Source organism: Bos indicus, chromosome 19 (genome assembly GCF_029378745.1).
Source record: "Bos indicus isolate NIAB-ARS_2022 breed Sahiwal x Tharparkar chromosome 19, NIAB-ARS_B.indTharparkar_mat_pri_1.0, whole genome shotgun sequence".
Classification (NCBI taxonomy): domain Eukaryota; kingdom Metazoa; phylum Chordata; class Mammalia; order Artiodactyla; family Bovidae; genus Bos; species Bos indicus.
This window is the reverse complement of record NC_091778.1, coordinates 19712008-19730950: the sequence shown is the minus strand read 5'-3', so window position 1 is coordinate 19730950 and position 18943 is coordinate 19712008. Positions and strand designations below refer to the sequence as shown.

Here is an 18943-nt window from a genome sequence, read left to right as displayed (position 1 = left end):
TGTGTTCTGATAAAATGGTGACCGTTGTGGGTCTGGCCTGAGGGTCCACAGTTGGCTGATTCCTATGAGGAGGATACACACACCCTAAGCCTAGACGTCTCCCCATGTCTTAGCCCTACTGTCTACAGGCCTGGTCAGTTTGTTGCCCTGCCCCAGTGCCATCTCCGGTAAAGAGGTACAGGCAGTGCCCACCCCCTGGTGTCTGCCTCTCCCGTGTTCAGGAAACATGGCTGAAAGGGAGGTGCCGCGCTCTCTGGACCAGCCTGGTTCAAGGGAGTGGGTGTTCATGTGGATGACTGCATTTGGGCTCCAGTCCAGCCTTGCCAAGGGGCACTCGCACCTCCACCTGCCAGTGAGTGTTTTGGGGGCTGAGCTAACTTCAGGGTACAGGGGCCATCATCATCAGGCCAGGCAGGGCTGGCATTCGTGGGGCGTGGGGGAGGGGACGCTGAGGGGGTGAGAGAGAGTGTTTAGGAGGCGTTCTCAGCCAGAGAATTTCTGGCAGAGAGATGAGTGACCGTAAACCCAGGAGCTCAGGTCTCCTGGCTGTGTTCATCGTAGCCCAGGAGTGGCCAGCAAGGGTGGATGGGCCAGCGGCTCCAAGAAGGCTTTCCACCGCAGCGCAGGCCCAAGTCCAGCAGAGACCGCTGACTCTCACCCCCATGGCAGGCTGACCTGGGGGCAGGGGGGTGGGTGGCTGGAAGGAGGGCAGCACTTTTTACAGAGCCCACACCTCTAAGCTGAGGGCCCCTATGCCCAGCTTCTCCAGGCCCGCCCCTGCCGCCAGCCCTGGCCGTGCCCAGCAGCTCCTTCAGGACATTCTGCCACCTCCGCTCGACCACCTCCTTCCCGAGTCCGGGTGGGACTTTCTCAAGCAAACTGCAAACAAGGGCTGGCACCTCTGGTTGGCTTTTCTTTTCCTTCCATTATGGTTTTGTGATTTGCTGGCAATTTTCAGGTGGAGCGCCTGTACTCAGCAGCTCCCTCGGAAGCCTTGATGGCTTTTCAGCCCCCAGCAGAAGGGTGTAGCGCCCCCCGACCCCAGTCAGCAGCGTGAGTTCAACTCAGTGTGAGGGCTGAAAGGAACCAGACTGGGGGCTGGTGTGTTTGGTGATGTCAGAGCCAAGCCCGGGGAGGTCCCCGTCACGCACTAGCATGGTGTGGGGGATCCTCTGGCCGCTGTCCAGGGCACCCCTATCCCCCAACCTCACCTTGTTATTGAGCATCTCGGCCAGGCACTGCCTGTACCGTGGTGGTAAGACGGCCCAGAGAGGTGCTTCTCAAACTTGGGACCCTGTGAACCACACCAGGAGACTGTTAGCAATGCAGACTCCAGGGCCCTTTGGTTGAGCTCCGGGGCCCGAGAGTCAGCATTGTTAATAAGCACAAGGGATTGTGATGTGGTTCCAGGTTGGTGCTGAGCGGGGCGGGGGTGGGGGAATAGGCAAAGCCGTGTGATGTGTGTGGAGTCGGGGAGCATGGAGAAAGAAGACGAGGCTCTAACTGGGGGTGGCGGGGCTGGGGTCAGGAAAGGTGAGCTGAGCCTTGAAGCACAAAGCAGGCATGGTAGTGATTGCTGACTCTGGAAATCTTGATGCTGGGCACAGCTCGAAGCCTTTATAGGCACTGACTCATTTAATCCTTCCAGCAACCCCATGAAATAGGTAGTTACACTGATTTTTTTTTTAAGTATTTATTTGGCTGCACCAAGTCTTAGGTGCAGCATGTGGGATCTTTTGTTGCAGTGCACAGGATCTAGTTCCCTGACCAGGGATCGAACCCAGGCCCCCTGCATTAGGGGCACAGAGTCTTAGCCACCAGGGCGGTCTCTCGTTACCCTGATCTTGGAGCACAGAAGGGTTTAGAAGCTTGCCTGAGCTTCTCGGTTGCTAAGTGGTGAGCTGACCCTCTTTGTCCTCCTTGTCTGTTCTTCTGCACTGGGGCCGCGGCATACAGACCGTGGGACCCCCTCACACCACGGCTGTGCAGACTGAAGGCTAGGGCTTCTTCGGATGTGGTCATGTTGCTGAGGGATTCAGGAGGTTTGGATCCTAGTGTGCAGAGACGGTTTGGCTTTTTAAAAAAAATTTTATTTCGTTTAAAATTTTTTTTTGGCGGTGCTGGGTCTTCATTGCTACGCGGGGACTCCTCTCCAGTGCTGGTGCTCGGGTTTCTCATCGTGGTGGCTTCTCTTGACACGGAGCTTGGGCTCTAGGGTGCACAGGTTTCGGCAGTAGTAGTTCCTGGGCTTTAGGCGTAGGCTCAATGGTTGTGGCACGTGGGCTTAGTTGCTCTGCAGCGTGTGGGCTCTTCCTGGATCAAGGACTGAACCTGTGTCCTCTGCATTGGCACGCGGATTCTTTTTCACTGAGCCACCAGGGAAGCCCGACAGTTTGGCCTTTGCTGGTGGAGTATATGCATGATGGTCTTGGTTAGGGCCAAAAGTCGTAGCAAGGTAACAGCTGCTATAATATAGCTTTGAGAGGCAGCTGGGATTTGGCACAGGTGTTCTCCCTTTGAATGAGGCAGGACCCTGGCGTGTGAGAAGACGGTGCAGAGCTCACTGGGCACTGAGGCCTGTGCCCCCACACCCCAACTCCACCTGCCCCTCCGAGAGGGAGGAATTCTCCACCGCCCAAGTCCTCAGAGTCTCCCAGGGAGCCTGGCCCAGCTCTAGGGGTCTGAGGGCAAGGGGGAAGCTGCTTGGACAGGGGAAGACAGTATGTTGGGAGCCGGCCCAAACCTTTGTATGCTATTCTTCCTTCAGTCTTCACATCACCCTGCAAAGGAAGCCACTTGTTCCGTTTACCCACGCGCAAGCCAAGGCACACAGACTCTAAGCGACTTAGACGCCACCACACAGCAAGTAAGCGGGTAGTGGAGCCTGGTCTGTTTCCTGTGGGACGTACTTTACAGCAGGGTCCGCCTTATTCAGAGAGGCCACATGTCCTGCTGCACCCTCAGTGGGGCTGGTGACCGGGGGCCCCTGAGGAGTGGGTGCAGTGCCCGGGTGGGTGGGTAGGGGAGGCTCCCATTGGCCAGCTGAGCCCAGCTCTGGATGGGATGACCTAGCTTCAGGGGATGCGTTACCGGCTGACCGGTGGCATTCTGAGGATGCCAAAGGTCTGGGGTCTATGGGAGTGGTCAGCTGGGGTCTTCCTAGTCTAGGGCCCTAATGCTGGGAGCTGAGCCTCTGCTGTTCTGACAGAGGCCAGGTGAGCCCTCCCTCGGGTCTTCTGGCTTTGCCTAGGTCTTGGGACCCCCTCGTCCACTTGGGATTCTGCCAGGACTCTAGCCTACGGCTCCCTGTGGACAGAAGGCATTGGGTTCCAAGTTGGCTCTGGGTGGACCAAGGGCTGGTCTCTCCTGGGAGCGCCTGGGGCGTGGGGCAGTGAAGCCAGCCACTGTCCAGGCTGAGAACTGTGCCACCGTGGAGACCCTGCAGCCACCCCACCTGCCGCAGAACTTCCTGTGGGCTGGGAGGGGTGGGCCAGTGTCGGGGAGGGGTCACTGTTTCTACCTTGGTTCACCTGGGTCAGCTGGCTGACTCCTTCCTCACCTGGAGAGTGCTCGAGGACAGCAAGAAAAATGAGGGACTTTCAGGGGCAGCTGTGTTTTCTGACTCAGTCATAATGCCCCTAAAAATCCTTATTGTTCTTGCAGTGTGCATCAGGCGGCGGCCCCAGCCCAGCCCTTGCCCACCTGGCCTCTCTGGGATGGGGAGAACTACCTGGGGTTCAGCTGGCGTGCCCTCCCACGTTTTCCTGAAATGAGACTGTAGGGGGATTTGCTGATGAGTTAATGTTTTGTTGGTTGATGCATTGATTGGCATGTACTTTTATAATTTCTTTTTTGGTGGAGGATGGGGTAGGCTGGGCACTGAGACACTCGCGCACAGATTGGAGCCCAGGAGAATGCAAGGTCTCCCTGGTTTGTGCGCAGTGAGGGGTCCCTAGAACTTAGCTGCACATTACAGCCTGAGGAAGGGGAGCTTCAAGGGCAGGTGTACCCAGGGCTAGGTCATGTCCTACTCTTGATGACCCCATGGACTGTAGCCTGCCCAGTTCCTTTGTCCATGGAGTTTTTCAGGCAGGAATACTGGAGTGGGTTGCCATTTCCTTCTCCAGGGGATCATCCCGACCCAGGGATTGAACCTGCGTCTCCCACATTGGCAGGCAGATTCTTTACCACTGAGCCACCTGGGAAGCCCCATTTAGGGGCACTGTGTTTTAAAACGGGAGGAGCCTCAGTGTGCACCGCTGAGCTGGCCGTTTTGCAAATCTGCCTGCAGTGGACCGAGGTCTTCCCGCAGCTGTTGCCCCTAGAGCCTGCTTTCTCTTGGGCGGGTGGTCTCTACCCTGTCTCACTTCCTGGGTCTCCACCTTGCCCAGCAGGTGCCTCAACCAGTTATTTTGGACGTTTTGGGTAGAACTGGGGTTCCTGGGGGATGGTCAAGCAGAAATACAAGTTGGTGACATGTCTTCCAGAACACAAGAACGCCATTCAACAAAGATGTCACTAAACGCCACAGCCACACAATCATCCGCTCTGGCTGAGGCTGGGCAGGTGGCCAGCCCACAGATGGACGGACAGGGAGGTGGCAGGGCAGTAAGCAGGGCTGAGCCTGCTCCCAGGGGCGCCCCTCCGGGGTCTCACTGGCCTCCCAGGTCAGTCGAGGAATTCATCCTTAAGGTATTGCTCAGGCTCCCTCCCCAGGTGCCAACTCGCACGTTCCACTGTTCCACTCGCTGCATGTGGACTCTGGCCGCCAGGATCCTCCTTCCTCCTGGCCAGCCCCAGCTGCCCACTCCTCCTCGGGCTCCTGTGATCCGGATAGCTGTCTCCATCCCAGCCCCGGAGACAATTTTTAAGGAGCTTCAACATTCTTCTGTCCAGGGGAAGGGACGGCTCCAAGGTAAAGGTTAATGTGGCGGCGGGGGGGGGGGGGGGTAATGTTTATTACTTCTTGGCGAGAGGTGGGCGGGCCTCTCGTGAAATGTGATTCTCACATCTCAGGTGGACACAGGGCCACAGAACACATCCCATCCTCTTCATAGCTAACCATTTGCTAACGTCCACTCAGCTGTCCCTCCCTTCTGTCCCCACAAACCTCCTGTTCCAGAGTGTTTTCTTCATTCTTTATCCCAAAACATCTGGAAAAAAAAAAAAAAAAGTCCACTTTTAAAAAAGACTACATAAGAAATAAAACATTATTGGTTTTCCCTCAATCATATAAGAACTGCTTTCCAAGTGCAGAGAGCATTTTAAAAATGCAGAAGGATGAAAGAGGCTTATAGGTGCCCATACCTAGAGATCATGTCATCTGATAGATTCTTCCAGGGTTTCTTTTCTCTTTGCATGTACGTGCGTGTGTGCAAAGTTGCTTCGGTAGTGACTCCGACTCTTTGTGACCTTATGGACTGCAGCCCACCAAGCTCCTCTGTCCATGGGATTCTCCGGGCAAGAATACTGGAGCGGGTTGCCATGCCCTCCTCCAGGGGATCTTCCTGACCCCGGCACTGAACTCACATCTCTTAGGTCTCCTGCGTTGGCAGGTGGGTTCTTTACCTCTAGTGCCACCTGTACAGCCTTCACTCAGTTAGCAGGAGTGGGGCTTCTGAAAGGGAGAGGGCCCGTAATTCACTTGCGTGATGGCCTTGGGCCCATCGGGAGGCAGAAAGTCTCTGATTTTCTTTCTGCCAAGTGGGCCGGGGACTGAAGTTCGCCTCCAGCCAGGAAGTTTGTTGGAGGGTGCTGGGGCGGCACTGGGTTTCCCTCTCTAAACAGAGACTGGGGAGGGTTCCTGGCCCGTCTAGTGGTTAGGACTCTGTGCTTCCTCTGAGAGGGCACAGGTTTGATCCCTGGTTAGGGAATTAAGATCCTGCAAGCCAAACAACAAACAAAAATGTGGGCTGTGTCCCAGTTGAGTTCTAAGTAAAGCTGCTGCACCACTTCCCGACTCCGGTCACACAGAAGAATCACTTAACGTTTAAAAAATGTCAGCACCACCTCCTACGCCAAGACCAGTTGGATCTGAATTGCTGGGTGTTGGGAGGGACCCAGGCCCTGGTATCTTTGTTTTCCTTCTGTTCCTCAGGTGATTCTGTTAAGTGTCCAGAGAACTACTAGCCAGCTCCACACTCACAAGTCAGCAATTTCCTCCAGCCCTTCCTTCAGGACCTGACGGAGGAGACGGGGCCGTTTGCTGCTGACAGCCTTTCACTTCCAGGATATTCTCTGCTGCTCACTGTCACTTTTGATCCTCACTTTACAGACAGAGGACCGAGGCTCAGGAGACTCCCCAGAGGACACACAGCAAGGATGCGGCCAAGCTGGGGTATAGACATGCAGTTTCTGACTCCAAGGCCAGTGCTTTCTGTAATTGCTATTTATAGTAAGCATATGTCGTTAGACCCAGATGTGGTCATCACAGCCTCCTGAGGTGGGTGGGTAAACGCCACTGTCTCACGGAGAAGGTGTCTGCCCCCTGGGGAGACGGGGTGGTTGGCCCCTACTCCCCCAAATGCCGAGTGTGTACGTGGCCAGCTTAGATCCACAGTCTGCCCCCATCAGCCTGCATGCTGCCGAGGATCCCAGTTCTGAGCAGGGCAGGGTTTAACCCTATTTGCAGACCTCGTAAAAGGCATGGCCCAGGTCTCACAGCTGGGGGGTGGCGGAGGCCCACCGGTCCCTGCTCCTTGCCGGCAGGCTGACACAGAGCCTGTGTGGGGTTTGCTCATGGGGCCCTGCTCTGAGCTGGCGGCCCTCGGGGTCAGGATGCCTGCTGGGGGTGCCTCCCTGCCCCTCCCTTGTTCCTGCAGAGCTGGACTCCCGGAGCCTGGCCTGAGAGCTGCCTGGGCAAGCTGCCAGTGCAGGGAAGTAGCGGGCAGGCACAGTGTTGGCTCCAGGAAGTGTCTCTGTTCCTGGGCCGGTCTGCAGGACTGGAGGGCCTGGACATAACAGCAGAGATGAGAGCTGAGGGCTAAGCACGCCTCCCGCCAGCCCCCCCAGGCTCAGCTGCTCCGGGCCGGGGCCGTGCCTTCCCTTGCTGGGCCTGGGCTCTCTCCTCCGTCTGGCTCCCGCCCTCCTCCCCACCAGCTCTGTGCTGCCAAGTACACGCTCTCGGCGGCAACGACATCCATTTAACCTGCTTCCCAGAAGACAGCATGGTTACGCGGGCCGGCTCAGCCAGCACCATGGTGGGAGATGGGGAGGGGGCCCCCTCAGCTTGGTCTTCTCTTGCCCATATTTCTTAGGGATCTGGGTGTGTGTCGGGGGGGTGGCCCTAAGCAACCTTGCTTACCTGGATCAGAAGTAACCTCAGCTCAACTGGAAGCCTTGAGCAGCCACACTAAAGACAGAACTTTGAGATCCTGGAGTTGGTGGGTGTTTGTATTAGGGGCAATCATTTAGCCTGAGGCTGAGGGTAAAGCTAGCTTCCCTAAGTAGCTCAGTTGGTAAAGAATCCACCTGCAATGCAGGAGACCCCGGTTCAATTCTTGGGCCGGGAAGATCCCCTGGAGAAGGGACAGGCTACCCACTCCAGTCTTCTTGGGCTTCCCTAGTGGCTCAGTTGGTAAAGAATCCGCCTGCATTGCAGGAGACCTGGGTGCGATCCCTGGGTTGGGAAGATCCCCTGGAAAAGGGAACAGCTACCCACTCCAGTGTTCTGGCCTAGAGAATTCCATGGACTGTATAGTCCATGGGGTTGCAAAGAGTCAGACATGACTAAGTGACTTTCACTTGGGTAAAGCTGCCTCCCCTGAGCCTGTTGCTGCGTTTGTTTTTTTTTTAATGTTTATTTTTTTGGCTGCATTCTATCCCTGACAAGGGATCAAACCTGGGCTCCCTACTTTGGGAACCCAGAGTCATAGCCACTTCACTACCAGGGAAGGCCCACCGCGTTCCTTTAATAGCCATAATAGAACGCTCTAGGCATATTCTGAACGCACAAGTTGTGGTTCCTTCTCCCCTCCCCAGATGCTTCACTGGGGAACCTGGGGAGGTGTCAGCGTGGAGAGCGTGTTCATTTCATGCCAGCTGTGCTGTGCTGCTCAGGAAGCGAGTGTAGGTCTTCAGGCATTGCATAGTGTCTTCTGTTTGTGATCTCTACAAAGATGACCTTTCCTGCAATCTCCTCTCTGGCCCTCCTGCCCTGGCCAGACCCTGTTAGGATGGTGGTTCTGAACCGAGAAGCTGGCCCCTTTGCGCCTCTTGTCTGGCCCTCGAGGCCCAGGGAGGCATCCTCCCCCTCATTGGGGTTCATCCTACAAGTCCAGATGCCGTCAGCTCCAGGGCCTCCCTCTGGGCCAGAGCTCGTCCCTCCCCACCAGCCTCCTTGGGGTGCAGATGGACGGCCCAGCACAGTCAGGAATAGCCCTCTGTTTGCCTTGGCTGGTGGGGAAGAGATTACTGCTCACTTTCTGTTTTGACTCTTATATTTAGCTAACACACAGAGCCTGTGAGATCGCAGAAAAGCAGCCTTGGGTCTTGAATGAGTCTGGGGCCCGTCCCTGATGGCCTGGCGCCTGTTGAGTGGAGGTGTCTGAAGTAGGCATGAGTGATAACACTGCCTTCTGGGTACATGGAGAGAGGTGAGGACCATCTGTCGATTTTCCTGACCCAAGGTCCTCTGCCCTTTCATGTTTTCCTGTGGGGGTTACTCCTCCCAACCCCTGAGGTTTGCATGGGGCCAGCCCCATCCCCTGGCTTTAGAGGCTGGCATGTGTCCCAGCTGGAAACTGAGCTGCCCTCCTTGGGATTTCTGCAGCAGCCATGGGGAAAGAGGCATTCACTTTTCATGGGAGTTGCTGGGTTGACGGAACTTCTGGTGACCACTCTCGTTCTTCACTTGAGGACGAAGCCAACAAAAAGGAAAGAAGCAAGAAGTGGGAAAAGTATGCTGTCCAGATACCAGTAAGCCGCTGGACCCAGCCATGCCTGAAACTGACCACATCTCTGGACTAATCTGATTATATGAGCCAATGAATGCGTTTCATTTTTTGTAAAACTATCCTGAGCTGTGTTTCTGTCATAGAAAGGGTCCTAAGAAAACTATATTTTTCTTTGGTCTCATTAAAAAAAAATCAACCTTAAGGTATACTTTACATGCAGCCATTTTAAAATGTCCAGTTCATACGTTTTTTCAAATGTGTACACCCCGTAACTACTACCGCAGTCGAGCTGTAGAACATTTAAAGTTCCCCATTCCCCTTTATGGTGAGTTCTCCTGACCCCAACCAGCCACTGACCTGCCTTTGTCCTCGAGATTTATTCAGTCTTCTCTTGGTTCAGGCCCCTGGAGGTTGAGGAGAGCATTTCCTCGATGCTCAGATTATGGATCAACCTGGGTCATTTCTCCTGGTCCAACTGTGCTGAAGCCAGATGCACCTCAGTTTTGTGGTTCAATACAGCCTTCTCTTCGTTTGAGCCAGCTCACCACAGAAGAGAGTCCTGGCTGATGCAGCTTATCCACCGCACCCTTCAGTAAGCTCCGCCCAAGAACCTCCAGGCAAAACCAACTAATGGTCAGTCCAGCTCACCTCCTGGGAGCCAGACACTAGCAAGCGCTTTACACGCATTATCTCAAGTCTTCTCAGCAACCCTCGGGAGGTGCTGTTAGCCCCACTTCACTGGGCTGTGGGTGTGTTGCATACCTCTGCACCTCCTCTGTCCACCAGGTTCCTGACTTCTTGTCCCACAGCTGAAGCTGACCCCTCCCAGACCACATGCCAGGGTAAGGGGGCTGGATCCCGAATGGCCAAAGAGGCTGAAGAACTCAAGCCATACACGTGGAGGGAGTTCGTTTTCGGGACGAACTTTGAGCCGTAGCTTAAGCACCTTCGGCAGGAAAGAGCTCAGGAGGCCCTGTCGTCAGTAACCTAGCACACCTTTCAGATCTTGTGGTCACAAAATACCTTGCCTAACCTGCTGGTTCTTCCCACAGATCAAAGAAGTAGAAATGAAGAATAAGTAATTACCAGGTGACCAGATCTCTTCCCCAGCTTCCCCTTCAGTAATCTCATGAACAAATGGTGGGAACAAGATAGCATCTAACAAGAAAGATCACAAGAAGTCGACAAGCCTGCACACAGCTGGGGATCATGACACCTCTGACCCCCTCCATCCGTGATTAACTGAGCTGACTTCTCTTTTCCCCCTTAGAAACTTCCATGGCCACGCAGACTCTTCAGAGCTGGTTTTGGCGGAACACCTGAGTATACCATCTCCCCAGACTGCCGGCATTCCGATTAAAAGGAACTTTGCTTTCTATCAACAACTGCTTCTTGGGTGTTGATTTCCAAGCAGCTGGACTGAGTTTGGAAACAGCAGATGAGACAGGAGGATAAATTCCTTCATCCTCCATCCCTTGGACCACTTGAGGCACATTTTCCAGATGGGGTTTGTTGTACAGTGGTTACACGTCACCTTGCTTTGCTTCCTGTTCTCCCCGACCTCCTTTCTCTTATCCCTCCCTCTAGCTGCCCTGGAATTCCACTTCCAAGTTAATGTATCAGCCCTTAATCCCTTGCCAGAGGGCCCACTCTTGAGGGAACTTAGCAGTCTGACGCCTGGGTCTGCACTTCATGGCCTCAGTGAATGCTGACCAAGAGGACAGATACACGATGGATCACGGCCATGGGGTTGGGGACTGAGGAGGGAATACGGATAGTGCCAAATTCACCATCAGAGGTACCAGTGATAAAGGTGTCCCCATCATCTCTCCTGTTCCATTCACTGGGTCTAATCAGTCAAATCCTGACTCCATGCTATAGGTCAGAGACTGTGGCATCCCCCACTAACCTGTGTCCAGTACGAAACAGTGCACACTCCTTATCCATCACTTGCGGGGTATGTGATGCTGGAAGGTGCTCAGCCTCTCTGAGTTGCCTTCCCCATCTGTACAGTGGGGATAAGACTGGGCTCACCACCTGAAACTGTGGAGATGCCTAATGGACACGAGGTTTGTGCTTAAAGCAGAGTACGGGGAGGGCATCGTGGAGGCTACCTGTCCAATAGTGATCCTGCTCTCTTTTGAGAAGCACCCCTCCTTCCTTCTGTCCCTACTGGGTAAATAGGGCTGTCCCACCCCTACTGCCAGATCCAGGCCAATCCACACATCTCTACTGACCACAAGATTGGATCAGGCCTGGGCATGAGACCCAAGTCAGACCAGTCCCTGCCACAGTTCCCTGAAGTTTCTGGAACAATGAAAGAGGTGTTTGCTCTTTGCTTTTAGCCTGGAGCTACCTGAGGCCATTTTTTATTATTTGGACATGTGAGAATGAACGTCAGTGCGGTGACGTCAGAAGATAGCAACGCCAAGAGATGGAGCAGGATGCAAACTTCTGGTGATGGCCTTGGAGCTCCCAGATCTACCATGCCAGCAGCTAGGGAACCCCTGGTATTTTTAGAAATTAAAACATAGGCAAAAATTTTCCATTTCAGTTGCCTAAGCCAGTTCAAGTTGCATTTCTGTTACTTAAAACTGAAATGGTCTTGGGTCTTACCTTGTGGGCCAATGATGAAGAATCCACCTGCCAATTTAGGGGACATGGGTTCGATCCCTGGTCCGGAAAGATCCCACATGCCACAGGGTAACTAAGCCCACCCTCTAGAGCCCATGCTTCTTTTGTTGAAGAAGCATGTTTGCTTCTGTAACAAGAAGCTTGTTTGCAGGCAACGGTGAAGAGCCTGCGACTAGAAAAAGCCTGAGCCCAAGCAACAAAGCGCTCCTGCACCTCATTAGAGACCCAGCGCAGCCAAAAATAATTTCTTAAAAAACTGAAATGCTCTTGACCAATACTATAGGTTCTTTATAAATGATCACTGCCGTTATTGCAATTAATAATATTATTATAAACACATTCCTAGGAAGATGCAGCCTTGGGCACACATAGGCCAGGCTCCCCCAGTGTCACTGCTGCTCGCCACACATTATACTAACCCTGGATATGAGCTCCCCAAGGGCGGGGGATTCATGTTTGCTACTGATATATCTCAGGTGCCTGGTGTCTGCACAAGGTAGGTGATTCATAGACACCCACTCAATGAACAAATGGAGTTGGCCCACTGCCCCCTGGCCCCCAGGCCTGGCTTCACGTTTTGCCCTCTGTCCTTGGCTGTCATCTGAACCCACTGGGGTGTTCTGCAGGAGTCTGTCTTGGCAAACTGATCTGTTTGCACAGTGTCCTTCCTAGGCTCTCACTCATCCCTTCATCTGCTCACGTACTCAAGTTTCCAAAATCTTCCTTTATTAGAAATGTCCATTATGGATCACAGCTTTCACAAAAATTAACTCAAAGTGAATCAAACACTTAAATGCAAAACTGGAAACCATAAAACTCTTAGAAGAAAACACATAGGGACAAAGTTCCTTGACACGGGTCTTGGCAATGATTTTTTTAGATACGAGACCTGAAACACAAGCATCAAAATAAAACCAAGTGGGACTATATCACACTGAAATGCTTCTGCACAACAAAAGAAATAATGAAAAGACAACCTATGAAATGGGAAAAAGTATTTGCAAACCATATTATCTGGAAGGCGTTAATATTCAAAATATATCAAGAACTACAAGTCCATAGCAAAGTAGTAATGATGCTGCTGCTGCTATAATTAACACAGGACCTGAACAAACACTTCTTTAAGAAGTGGCCAACAGGTACATGAAAAGATGCTCAACATCACTAATCATGAGGGAAATGAAAAAACCACAGTGAGATATCACCTCACACCTGTTACCATGACAACCATCAAAAGACTGATAAGTGGAGAAGCGGGAACCCTTGTGCACTGTCAGTGGGAATGTAAATTGGTGTAACCACTATAGAAAACAGCATGGAGATTCCTCAAAAAATTAGAACTACCATATGTAGAACTTCCATATGACCCAGCAATTCCACTTCTGGAAATACATCTAAAGCAAATGAAAACACTATGTCAAAGAGGGATCTACCCCCATGTTCGTAGCAGCAGCATTTACAACAGCCAAGACATGCCAACAAACTAGGTTCATTGACAGATGAATGGATAAAGACACTGGCATGCCCACACACAATTATATACATGCATGCAGTGGAATATTAGTCATAAAAAGGAAATGCTGCCATTTGTGACAACATGAATAGACCTTGAGGGCAATATGCCAGGCAAAACTGGTCAGATAAACACTATATGACATCACATATATATGTGTGTGTGCAGCCTAAAACAACATACAAAAGGCCAAATGCATAGAAAAAAAGATTTGTCATCTGTGCAAGGGTTGGGTGCTGTGGGGAGGAGGAAACTGGAGGCAGTCAGTGAGAAGTACACACTTTGAGTTATAAGACAAATATCTAAGGATATACTATAGAACATGATGGCTATAGCTAACGCCACTGCATGGTATATTTGAAAGTTGTTAGGAGATGGGCTTCCCAGGCGGCGCAGTGGTAAAGAATCCACCTATCAATGCAGGAGACGCAAGAGACTTGGATTCAATCCCTGGGTCAGAAAAATCCCGTGGAGTAGGAAATAGCCATCCACTCCAGTATTTTTGTTTGTTTTGATAGGTAAGAAGTGGATTTATTCAGAGAGAAACACACTGCGCAGACGGAGTGTGGGCCATCGCAGAGGGTGCCAGTCCGGGACTCTTGCCTAAGAAATCCCGTGGACAGAGGAGCCTGGTGGGCTACAGTCCACATGGTTGCAAACAGTTGGACATGACTGAGCACACACGAGACAAGAAACTTAACACAATATTGTAAATCAACTAGACTTCAGTTTTTTTTTAAAAGTAGATCATAAGAGTCACAAGGAAGAAAAACTTCATCTTTTTATTTTACCTACATAAAATGACAGAGGGAATTCCCGGGTGATCCAGTGGTTAGGACTCCACGATTCCACTGCAGGGGGCGTAGGTTTGATCCCTGGTCGGGGTCTCGCGTGCCATGGGAACCAGGGAGAGATGCAAAGTGAACAGTGCTTTGCCTGCCTTCTATTCTAATAGAATAGGGAGCTTCTATTCTAATGGAGATAGATGTATGTCGACAATTTTGGTACCATTAGGTTATTTTAGGCATTTGGATAATTTTCTGGTATTCTTCTACAGGCCAGATAATGAAATTAAAGAGTGTATTTTGGTTTTAAGCTAAACTGGGACTAAGCTGTAAGCTATCTTCAAAGAAGGTGGAAAGAGGGGCCGAGTCCCTACTGAAAGGACGCACGGCAAATGGAGCAGGTCTAAAACTCACACCCAGGTCTGCTGCGTCACGTGTGGCGCTGGTCTGGAGGCAGGGTGGTGGAGCAGAGAGGGTTTGGGTCTGAGAACTGGCGATCTGGACTTGAATCTAGGAGCTGCCGTTTATAAGCAGTGGGACTTGGGCAACAACGCCCCACCATCTCCTCTGCCGGTTCATACCCCACCTTGGTAAAGTTTTTTACACTGTTCCTGTTATTGACATTCACATCCTCTTCTGCTCCACAATCAAGTCTTTATTGCTTTCTCCACAGGTCGACTCAAAAGATGAAAAGCCTTGAAATAGCATTTATGTGACTACAATTCTTAAATATCATTTATTGTAAACACCTCCTTTTAACTGAAGCTAGTTGAACTGAGACTTGTGTTTGGTCATGTTTTGTTGAACTGGATGAGATGTATCCCCAGGCCTCTGGGACAGAGCTCCCCCTGGGCCTGTTTCTTGGGCCTATGACCCAGGGCCTGTGTTCAGAAGGGCCCTATGCTTGGTTTGATGCTTTGCTGTTGCTATCTTGAAATTCTAGATACTTTTGAGCACAAGGTCCCACAATTCTGTGGCCAGTCCTAAGCTCACAACCTTGATGCTAGAGGCCAAAGTGGTCTGAGAAACTCCCTTGTTGCACACCTTCCTTTGGGAGGAAAGCAAGGACCTTAGGCAGGCCCTGAAGTAGCCAGGAAAAATTAAAGTGATACGCTGTGGACCTGAGTGATAGCTTGTGAGTGTGCTCCATGTGGCGATGTCAGGCTGCCCTGCTTCAAGTTCCCTCTTAAACAGTGGCTGAAAGGTCGGTGAACCGTAGGCTGCACGAAGGAGGTAGGGCTGTCCTCATGAGGGCATCAGGGCTGAATGGTCTGCCCAAGGTCCCACAGCTTATAAACGGCAGGTCCTAGGTTCAAGACCAGGTCACCAGTTGTCAGACCCAAACCCTCTCTGCTCCACCAGGCTGCCTCCAGACCAGTGCCACACGTGATGCAGCAGACCTGGGTATGAGTTCTAGACCTGCTCCCAGAGCTGTGTGTCCTTTTGGCAGGGACTTGCCCTCTCTGAACACTTAGCCCACAGCCTGAGGGAGTGGATAAACTCCCTTTCAAACAATCACTATGTAACTAATGAAGAGAAAAGCATTTCTGCTATAGACAGACTTCAGCTAATGAAAGCAGAAGGAATGAAATACGATACCACTTGGCAGCCCCTGACGGACTGTTTGAATGGCAGCTAGCATGTTAAAAGCAAATCAGATACCATGGACCTCCTGATAAAAGATCTCAACACCACCTTGCCAATCTCAACACAGTTTTGCCAAAAAACAAAACAAACGAATCAGATCTGCTTCTAATAACCAGGAGAACAAAGGATAGAAGAACACGTCCAACCGCACCACAGGGCAGCAATCAGCAAAGCCCAGATGGAATGAAATGCAACCAGATAAACAACTAGTTTCTTCCAACAAATGAAACAAAACACTTGGCCCAAAAAACTCAAAAGACATACTGACCAATTATACCTTCTTCGGATTGAAATGTAAATAAACTGTAAAAAGATAACTATGTCACAACTGGAAATGTGAATATTGGCTCTTTGATAATATTAGGAAGTGCTAGTCGCTCAGTCATGTTCAACTATTTGTGACTCCGTGGACTGTAGCCTGCCATGGAAATTCTGTCCATGGAATTCTCCAGACAAGAATACTGGAGTGGGTTGCCATTCCCTTCTCCAGGGGATCTTCTTGACACAGAGATTGAACCTGGTTCTCCCACCTTGCAGGCAGATTTTTTACCATCTGGGAACCCCTAACAATATCAGGAATTGTTAATTTGGGGGGTGTGATCCTGGTGCTATGATTATGGTTTATTTGTAAGGAAGGGTCCTTTTAGAGAAACACACTGACATATTTATGGATGAATGGATGTCATGCCTGGGATCTGCTTCAAAGTCATACAGGAAGAGAGATGTGGATGGGGAGGTGGGTCTAGATGAGGCAAGATGAGCCACTGGTTGATGACTGTCACAGCTGAATGACAGAGATATGGGGGGTTGTTATATTTTTATTGTCTCCGGTTTTGTGTATAGTTTTCAGTTTTTAAAAAGTTCCTCCCGCCTACGTGAGAGGCCAGTGGTGGCCAGGGCTGAGGGTGGGAGGCCAGGGGAAAGATGGCCATGACATCTCGGAGCAGGGCTGGGGGCTGACTAAGGGGACACCGGGTCCCACCTCTCCCTGCCCACCTCCCATAGCCAGGCTGAGCCCTGGAATGTTGCAACCACTTGTGCCCAGGTTCAGACTTAAAGGGTGGCTTTTTTGGTGTTTAGATGAGCTCACAGAGTTGGGACACTGTAATTGCAGAACCCTGGTCCCTGCCCACAACCCACCTCTGTCCTCCCCAGGGGACACCAGTTTCATATTCCAGGTACATCCTGGGCCACTTCAGGGCATCTGGCCACGAGCACAGGCAGGAGCAGGCATGTGGGCACGCCCAGTCGCTCAGTGTCTGACTCTCTGCGACTCTTTGAACTGCAACCCACCAGGCTTCTCTGTCCATGGGATTTGCCAGGCAAGAATACTGGAGTGGGTTGCCATTTCCTGCTCCAGGGGATCTTCCCAGCCCAGGGATCCAACCCACCTCTCTTTTGTCTCCTGCATTGGCAAGTGGATTCTTCACCACTAAGCCACCTGGGAAGCCAGCAGCTGGTGGGAGCTGGGGGTTATTCCCACATGTACTTCCTACAACATCCCTGGTGGTGGTAGTGTGGCCAGGCCAGGACCTGAGGACCTGGAAGGTCAGAGGCCCATGCTCAGGCCCACTGCCCAGGAATGCTCCCCGCAGAAAGTTGGTGCCGATCACCTTACTGCCTAATTTGCTGCATAACTTTGATAGGACACTTTCCCTCCCTGGGCCTTGGGTTCCCCATCAAAAAGAAGACTGCTCTGTATTTCTTGGTGGGCTGCTATTGACCTTCAGGATAGACAGTTTTCCCTAGTTTGCATTCCCAGGCCCTGGCCATTAAATGCCCATAGCAGTCCCTGTTACCGTGGCAACCAGAAAACACCCCACACATTTCCAACCACTCCTGGGTTGCAAACTGCTATATGTCTCTAAGACATCACCAGGCCCATAGTTCTGTGTTTCTAGAGAGTTCATGACAAACTGAGGAAGGGAGGGGCAGACACTGTTAGTGTGGCTTATGCTCTCACAGAGATGATATTTGGGTGGGTCCTGAAATACAACTAGGAGTTTGCAAACTGAGCAAGTGACAGCAGATGGTATGGGGGGAGCTGAGAACATTCTGGGTGACAGGATCAGCCCAGGCACAGCACAGAGGGATGCAAGCATGGAGTGTTTGGATGGCAGGGGTTCCCTATGACCTCTGGAAAACCATGCAAAGGAGATGGGGCATCATCCTGGGGGCAACAGGGAGCCAGCAAGGATTTTCAGACGGGGGCAGAAGCAGGTTTTTCCACCCTGATCCCTCTGGATGAAGAAATCACTGGATGCCTTCGTATGAATCAGGAGATTGTCCCTCTTCCTAGGAAGAACTCACGGGTCAAAACTGCCCAGGGTACAATTCCCTGGAATTTCTTGCCCCCTGGCACCCTGGCAGGAGAGAGATCTGGAGGTGACAGTAGAGGAGGGGCTGCTCACATTCTCAAATCATTGAAGAGGCCTGAGCAGGGAGCAAGAGTCAAAGTGTACGGGTGAGTGTGCGGGTGAGTGTGCAAGTCTTCAGGGGAGTGTGATCAATGTGAGCGGGTGAACAGTGCTCATCTAACAAGTATACGGCAGGCACACAGCAGTGAGCAAGCACTGACCTGACGCTTGTCCTCACAGAGCGTGCAGTCTAGTGGCTCTAGGGGAGGAGAGAGAAAGAGACAAGAAAGCAGAACCACATTCCTGCCCTGGCCACAGGACGGACCCGGGCAGCCGATCAGAACCTCCTTCTGACTCTTGGGCAGAGCGACACAGAGCCCCCCGCCGCCTCCTGCCCTTCATTCCTGCTCCCAGTCTGGCCACTTGGCCCTCTGGGGCTGTTTTGTTTCTTACCCCTGCCCAGGCCCATTTTCCAGCCTTCCCAGTGATTTCTGGTGCTCGTGTGGGTGGGTGTCTATCTGTGTGGATTTGGTTTTGGCTCTGAGATGACCGAAGCCAGAACAAGGGCGCTGTGAGCACAGATGAAGCTCTCTGGGAAACCCCTTCCCGTGACCCTCACGGAAGGGGACGTGGAGGCCTCCCGGCACCCCTCCCTGGCACACATGTCGTGCACACCCACACCCTCAGCACACTAACCCCCCTGAGCCAGCCAGCGTGCTGGCCTCACGGGGAGGAAATGCCAGCCGCGTTTCTCTAAGCCTCTGTCGGCCTCCCCAGGGACTCTCTGCCGCCCAGCGCTTCCTCCGAGGCCGAGGCAGCGGGGTGGGCCTGGGCCGCCCCGGGCGGGCCTCCAGTGGGGGCCTGTGACTCAGGGCTCAGTCAGGCGGAGGCAGGATGTCGGCCCATTCACTGGGCCACGCGGAATCTCACTCTTCTATTTATAGGCTGCACAACTGCTGGCCCAGCCTGGTGGGAGGAAGTGGCCATGGCTGGCGAGTCAGGGTAATAGGGGCAGCTGTGCTGGAACCCGGATGAAGCCAGGCCTCACCGGCCACCTCCGCCCGCCTCGGAGGGGTGGTTTCCAGACTGGGAGTCAACTGGACTAGCTCTTCC

The 18943-nt window shown here is 52.3% G+C and overlaps 1 long non-coding RNA gene across 1 annotated transcript; it reads left to right on the top strand.

Moving 5' to 3' along the window:
• The first annotated feature begins 5149 nt into the window (after window positions 1-5149).
• On the top strand, window positions 5150-14205 carry LOC109574369 (uncharacterized). Its single transcript, XR_011561934.1, has 3 exons — window positions 5150-6337; window positions 8446-8594; window positions 8771-14205. It is a non-coding gene; the product is annotated as an uncharacterized lncRNA (long non-coding RNA).
• The last annotated feature ends 4738 nt before the right edge of the window (window positions 14206-18943 follow it).